Source organism: Gossypium raimondii, chromosome 13 (assembly GCF_025698545.1).
Source record: "Gossypium raimondii isolate GPD5lz chromosome 13, ASM2569854v1, whole genome shotgun sequence".
Classification (NCBI taxonomy): domain Eukaryota; kingdom Viridiplantae; phylum Streptophyta; class Magnoliopsida; order Malvales; family Malvaceae; genus Gossypium; species Gossypium raimondii.
Window position 1 is genome coordinate 27,178,363 of NC_068577.1, and position 7,524 is coordinate 27,185,886.

A 7,524-nucleotide genomic window follows, 5' to 3' on the forward strand; every position below is an offset into this window, starting at 1 on the left:
AGGACTAAAGTGCTAGATTTGATCATATTTTGTACCGAGGTAAGTTTACGGTAAATAAATGCAATATTTTGATAATTATTATTAATGTTGTTATTTTTCAGAAATTATGTATTTATTTCATGAAAATATCTAATGTTAACTCAAGTATGAGATGACAGAGAATCAGTGTTAAAAGGCCCGTTGAAACATGAGGAATGTATTGGATACAAATGTCATTACATTTGGGTAAAGAGATCCCATGTAAGACCATGTCTGGGACATGTCATTGGCATCATTGACATTATGAGAGGTCCCATGTAAGACCATGTCTAGTACATGGCGTTGGCATCGAGATGAGAGGTCCCATGTAAGACCATGTTTGGGACATGGCGTTGGCACCGAGATGAGAGGTCCTATGTAAGACCATGTCTGGGACATGGCGTTGGCACCGAGATGAGAGGTCCCATGTAATACCATGTCTGGGACATGGCGTTGGCACCAAGATGAGAGGTCCCCCGTAAGACCATGTCTGGGACATGGCATGGGCACCTATATGAGAACTCTCATGTAAGACCATATCTGGGATATGACATTGGCAGTACAAGAAACATCCCATGAAAGACTATGTCTGGGACATAACTTTGGCATGTTATATTCAAACAGGAGACCGAGTATCCTTAGTATTCCAAGTGATTCAACGGGCTAATAAATAGACGATGTTACATGAAAGTTCAGGTAAGCCTACTAGACAAGTTCAGGTGAGTTAATAAGATTAAGAGTATCTAAGTTATCAGTTGAGAAAAGAAATTTCAGCAACGAAGGAGTAAGTTAACCAAGCAAGAAAGTAAACGAGTAAGAGAGTAAGTAAAGAAGAAAGTAAAGATCTTAATGCTTAATAAAAATTTATGAATATAATTATTTATGATAAATGTTGTTATTTATTTACTTGTAAACTTACTAAGCTTTATGCTTATTTCTTTTATTTCTTTTTCTTTCATATAGTATGATCAAGCATAGTCGGGTTCTTGAAAACGTCGGAGAGCGTTCACACTATCAACCACCACAACTCAGTATTTTAAGACGATAAATGTTTTGAGCTATGGCATGTATAGGGACTTGGTCATTTCGATTGTATATTCTTAAGATATGACCAAAAGATGATATGTAAATATTTGCTGACCAAAGTATGAAGGTGTTTGTTGTTATAAATGTCTAGGTGATAAATTATGCATAGAAATCATGAAAAAGTAAAAATTGGTAGTGAATCAGTTTTGAGACAGCAGTAGTGACGTGACTTTGAAAAATCACCAAGGATATTATAAAATGAATTAAAGGGTGGATGAGATATATAATTAAAGCTTATTGACTCTATTTTCATATAAAAATAACGGTGTAGACAAAGAAATTATGTATTCTGAGATATTTACATTTTAGTTAGAAAAGGTCAAAGTGGTTTTAGGAATCCCCTATTCTAAATTTGGAAAATCATTAAAAATTGTAAAAAATTATTTATGAGTTGTAATTTATATTTATAGATTCCTTATTGAGTCTATTTTCTGTATAACTAAGTGAGAACACCATATAAAGTCTGTGCAATGAGATAATTGAATTTTAGTGACGAGAGGTCAGGACAGTCGATCAGTGAAATAGGGGAGACTTTAACTAATAAAATGTACTAATTGGCTGAACCAAAAATTCTAAAAAATTTATGGTAAAAGTATATATGAGTCTAGTTTCAGGAAAAATTTATAGATCTAAATTTTGAGTTTCTTAGCTCAAGTTATAATTGATTTAGTGACTTTTGTGCAGGTAGACAACCTTATTATGAACAGTGAAATAACTTTTAAAAGTAAATTTTTATGCCCCGAACTTTTAAGTTAAGTCAAGTAATGCCTCATGCTCGACTCCGGCAACGGTCTCGGGTAAGGGGTGTTACACACAGCCTAGTGCAGTATTTGCCTTAAATTGTCGATTTCGTCCATGTGGGGCCCACAAGCCCACCGAGCCCACACGGCCCATTTCGGCCCAACGTGGCCCATTACGGCCTAAGCCCATGAATTAGCTCATGGAGGCCTCTAGAGTCTATCGCCCATAGTTCGTGGGTTTGGCTTACTAGACGAGCGATCGCACGCTCGTGTGGTCTCAAACGCCGTATTTTCAGCTTTTCGGCTTTTCCCGTTCTACAGTTACAGTGAGGTGTTTACACACCTGACACGATTTTTTGTACGCAAACGCTCCTAATGTGAACATCACCTGGGAACGACAATCCCATGCAAAAATCAATCATGACTTAAACTACTACCATTAAGCCAACAACAAATGATCTCTAAATATATTGCTTACCCCAACCGTTTCGAAAGATGAAAACAACTATCCCGCAGGAAAACCCCGTTCGTTACGATTTGTTTCTGCCAAAGCAAAATTTGACACAACGGAGAGTTAGGAACCTCTCAAAAAAATAAATAATAAATGAAAACTTCCCCAAATCAAGTGAGGCATATCCCTCTTACTAAAAGACTTACCCATCGACGCAACCAATGTTGAAAAGATAGAAGACCGTTTAAGGAAAAAATCAACGGAAAAGAGAGAATAAAGGGGAGTTTCGGTAGAAACAAGGAGAAGCAATCGCCAACAGAGAGAAGAGATTTCGACAGCAACACAGGGAGATTGAAGTCAAGAGAAAACGAAACAAAATATGTGGAAAAAACTGACAGAATTCAACTATGGGGGCATAGGAAAAAAAACAAAAAAGAAAGATGGTAGAAGAGGAAGAGGGTAACATTAGAATTGTTGGAGGGATTCTGGGAAAAAGATGAAACCGAATTTGGGAAAAGAATTAATTAAAATCATATATTCCCTTAATCCCACATTTTTCTCCAAAAATCTCTCCAAATATCCCTCCTCAATTCTCTCTATGACCAGTTCAGACTCCATTTAGCAGTATTTCAATCCAACTCTACCATCCACACGAATTAGGCAGCAAAATAAATACTCTTTTTTTTATGCGCCATCACTCGAACCTTAGACCCCATGTACACTCCACACGTCCCTTACCACTAGACCAACAACTCCTTTGTATCATATTTTAACCACAATAATTTAAGAACCTACTATCTAGATCCAAGGATTTTATTCACTTAAAAATAAAAATTTTGCATAAGCCAAGGAACCCAAGACTTCTCAGACACTCCCAAACACTCTTAAATCACTTAACCACTGAAGCAGACATTCATTTATGTCACTTCCTTGCACAACTAAGTATTTATGTGCAGTCTCCTAAGTGTTCCCTTGTTCAAAACCTATTTCTTCTAGGCCCAAAATCTGGGGTGTTACAGTCTTAATTAGAAAATTTCTTCTTAACAAATTACATTAAGTTAATTCCCAGGAAAGGTTGGAGGGGTCACAACAGTCCCGCTTAAGTTCCAATCTCCTTATACAAAATTAATTAAATGTAATAAGTTAAGAAAATAAGTTCTAATTATTTATTTATTTACAAAATGAGTTCATGAAAAATTAAGGGTCTGCTAATTTAAGCAAGGATTCAATTCGCTCAACTTCACCATCCCAGTAGTGTTTGAGACGTTGATCATTACTTTAAATGTACCTCCGTAATTGTCGTATAATTCAATAGCTCCATAAGGATAAACTCAGTAGATGGTATAAGGTCCTTTCCATCGGGATTTAAGCTTCCCAGGAAACAACTTCAACCTTGAATTAAACAACAAAACCTTTTGACCTTCTTTAGACTCGCGAGGTTGTATATGACTATCATGTCATCTCTTTGATCTTTCTTTACACATTTTGGCATTCTCATAGGAAAACAACCTCAGCTCTTCTAACTAATCAAGTTGTAACATCCTTTTCTCACCGGCTTGCTTAAGATCAAAGTTCAACTCCTTCAAAGCCCAATGAGCTTTATTCTCCAACTCTAATGGCAAATGACATGCCTTTCCAAAGACTAACCGATAAGGATTCATTCCTAACAAATTCTTAAATGCTGTTCGATAGGCCCATAATGTATCATCAAGCCTTCAAGACCAATCCTTTCTGCTAGGGTGTACTACCTTTTCAAGGATACCTTTGATTTCACGATTCACTCTTTCAACTTTCCCATTAGTCTGAGGGTGATAGGCAGTAGCAATATTGTGCTTCACATCATATTTATCAAGCAACCACTAAAGCTATTTGTTCACAAAGTGAGAACCTTCATCACTAATAATAGCTCTTGGTGTCCCAAATTGTGTAAACACATGCTTATGTAGAAATCGCATGACTACCTTAGCATCATTTGTAGGCTATGCTTCAGCTTCAACCCACTTGGATACATAGTCCACAACAACTAAGATGTATTTCTTCCTATACGAAGAAAGAAACGGGCCTAAGAAATCAATGCCCCATACGTCGAAAAATTTAATCTCCGAAATGTTTGTCAAGGGCATCTCAGTCCTCCTTCATATATTTCCAATCCTTTGGCATTTATCACAGTTCTTCACATAAGAATAAGTATCTTTAAATAGTGTAGGCCAAAAAAACCTGCTTGCAAAATCTTTGTTGTAGTATGTGAACCACCAAAGTGTCCTCCACTTGGAGATAAATAGCAATGATACAAGATCTCAGCAATCTCGCTTTCAGCTACACACTTTCGGATTATATTATCTGTAAATTGTTTTAAAAAAAATGGATCCTCCCAAAGATAATACCGACTATCATGAAGAAATTTTGTCCTTTGTTGGTATGTCATTTCTCAAGGAATTATTCCACATGCAAGATAATTGGAAAAATCAATAAACCAGGGTATTTCATGAATTCAATTTACCTCAAATAAGTGTTCATCTCAGAAATTCTTGTTGATAGGCACTGTAATAGCCCAAATTTGCCCGGCCTAAATCAGAAGGAAATGAACGAAAAAACAAACAACAAATAAAAAAATAGTCCATTTTAAATGTCCATTTACAAACTATTAACCAATTACAGGCCCAACTCTACCCTAACCCAAAATACATTAGCAATACCCAAACCCGAATAACCCAACACTAGACCCAAACACTAGCCCAACTTGAAGTGGCCCATCTACTTGAAACATTCAGAAACCCTAGGGTTTCTGGAACATTCAGGCCAGCAGTGTGTGAGCTCCTCCCAGACGCGCAAAGACCACGCCTCCCACCACAGGCGCCTCGTCTGCCACCTCTGAACCTCCAAGCTGGCCGAATACCTACAAAAAAAACAACACACGGAAGCAGCAACAAATAGGAAAAGAACAGAATAGGGGAACCTTTTTTTATTTATTCTCATTATTTTTCTGTAAATCGGGCTATAAGAAGACTGATTCAAACACTGTAACGGATTTACACATTCAAGATACACACATTCAGAATACGAAAAAAATATTAAAAGGTGATTCCGAGTTTCTTTTCTTCATTTTTTTTGTTTTGCTAGTATCAGTTTTCTTTTTCTTTTCTTTTTGTGATCAATAGTCATTAGTTAAGAGAGCAAACAATAAAGAGAAAAGAGAGAACGCACCTGGTGACGGGATTCAGGCCCTCTCTGTCGTCATCGAAGAACAGGCTTGAATCGGCAGCCATTCGATTGCCCTCTGAACACCAAACGGCGCAGGGAACATTAGTTCCCCTTTAGGTTTTCAAAGTGAATAGATTTTTTAGGGTTTTTTACCTTTAAGCACGATTTTAAAACACTGTCGTTTAGAGTCAATGTAATGGCTCTAAAACGGCATCGTTTGAAGACCCGATCCGAACGATGACCCAATCCGGGAAGGATCCGCGCATTAAGGATCGTCTGGTCTATTTATTCAATAGGTCCCTGCATGTTTATCGAAATTATGACTTGATTTCTTTAATTATTTGTAATTTATACCGTGTATTTAACTTATTTTTCATTTAGACCCAAGCTTAAACGGGGCTGTTTCTGTGATTGATTGAAATTATCTCAACGTTTCAGTTTAATTGTTGATTTGGTCCTTTAGTTTTGAAATAAATTTTGATTTAGTATAAATTTGGTTTTCTTTCTTAAAATTAAACAATATTTAATCCTATTTTCACATATTATAAAATCTAACATTTTTGTAACATTCGATTTTGATGTTTTTTAATCTACAATTATTATAATTTAAGATATAATAGATTATTATTTTAGTTTGTATTTTATATTTTAAATATATTAATAATAATATTTTGAATCTACTATATTTATTTAATTTTGTATTTTCCTTATAATTTCAAGTTCGATTTTAAATTTATTAATTTTTTATTATAATTTGTTGTTATTACATTTTAAAATTGTTTTATTATATTTAATTTTGTCTTCAAAAATGTTTTTAAACAAATCAATTCTTATTTTAATTTATTTTCTAATATTATTTTGATATTTAGTATGACATTATTTTCAAATTTATTAATATGGATGTTTGTACGATATGATTAAGGTCAATGTTTATATTTGCCTATTATTTGTCTAATTGCTTCTAGTTTAAGTTTAAATTGATATTTATCTTTTACATTATATCGTTATTCAATTATGTTCCATTTGTAAGAGTTGAATTTTAATAAAGCATCATGATCGTTTTATTTCATAATCCTTTAAAAAAAAAAGGGGCTTGGTGTTCATAGGTTCTCGAGAGAATTGTGCCCTAACTTACTGAGCTTCAATTCTTCTCGATGAATTAAGATAATCAAGTGTTTATTTTATTAAAACCATACAATTATTAAAATAAAATTCTTTAGAACTGGATACGACATTTTGTTATCTCGATTTTAAAATAAAGGCAATATTTGATGTTTAAGAATTTTGAGAAATTGAACCCTAACTTACTGGATTCTGATTTCTACATTGACTTAAATCATCAAATATCCTTCTTAAAACATGTTTAAAAATTTTAGAAAGGGACAAACCTAACTCCGAAGATTGGACTGTTGCGCTCTAACTCACTGAGTGTGGCGGTCTATTTCTTTGAAATGGGTCCGTCCATTTAATCAATTCAATTATTTAAGCTTTCATTTCATGGGATCGTATTTTTAAAATTTTTCAAATTTTTGACACTAAGACATTAAACAATCAATTCGGTATCAATTTTGGGCGTTACGAGGGTGCTAACCCTTCCTCGTGCGTAACCGACTCCCGGACCTATTTTCTCAAATCTCACAAACCTAAAATTTATTTTTTAATGGTGAACCGATCACACCTTAATAAAAGATCGGTGGCGACTCCCGTTTTATTTTCAAAGTCAATCCCCATTTTTCAAACTTAAAAATGGTTTCGACAGCTTGGCGACTCCACTGGGGACCAAAATAAGAGAGTCAGGCCGTAAAATTGATTGTTTTTGTCTTATTGTCGAAAATTAAAAATTTGATTTGAAAAACTACGATCTTCTCTTTGCATTAGTTTACATGATTACTGTAAATTGAATTTTATATTTTTTCATCATATTGCATGAAGGTTTTTTTGTCTTACCCCTCTAAGTGGGAGTAAGAAGCTACTCCTTCGTGAGGTTTTCACCTCCGTGCAGGATAGTGGATCACTTTCGGGATACAT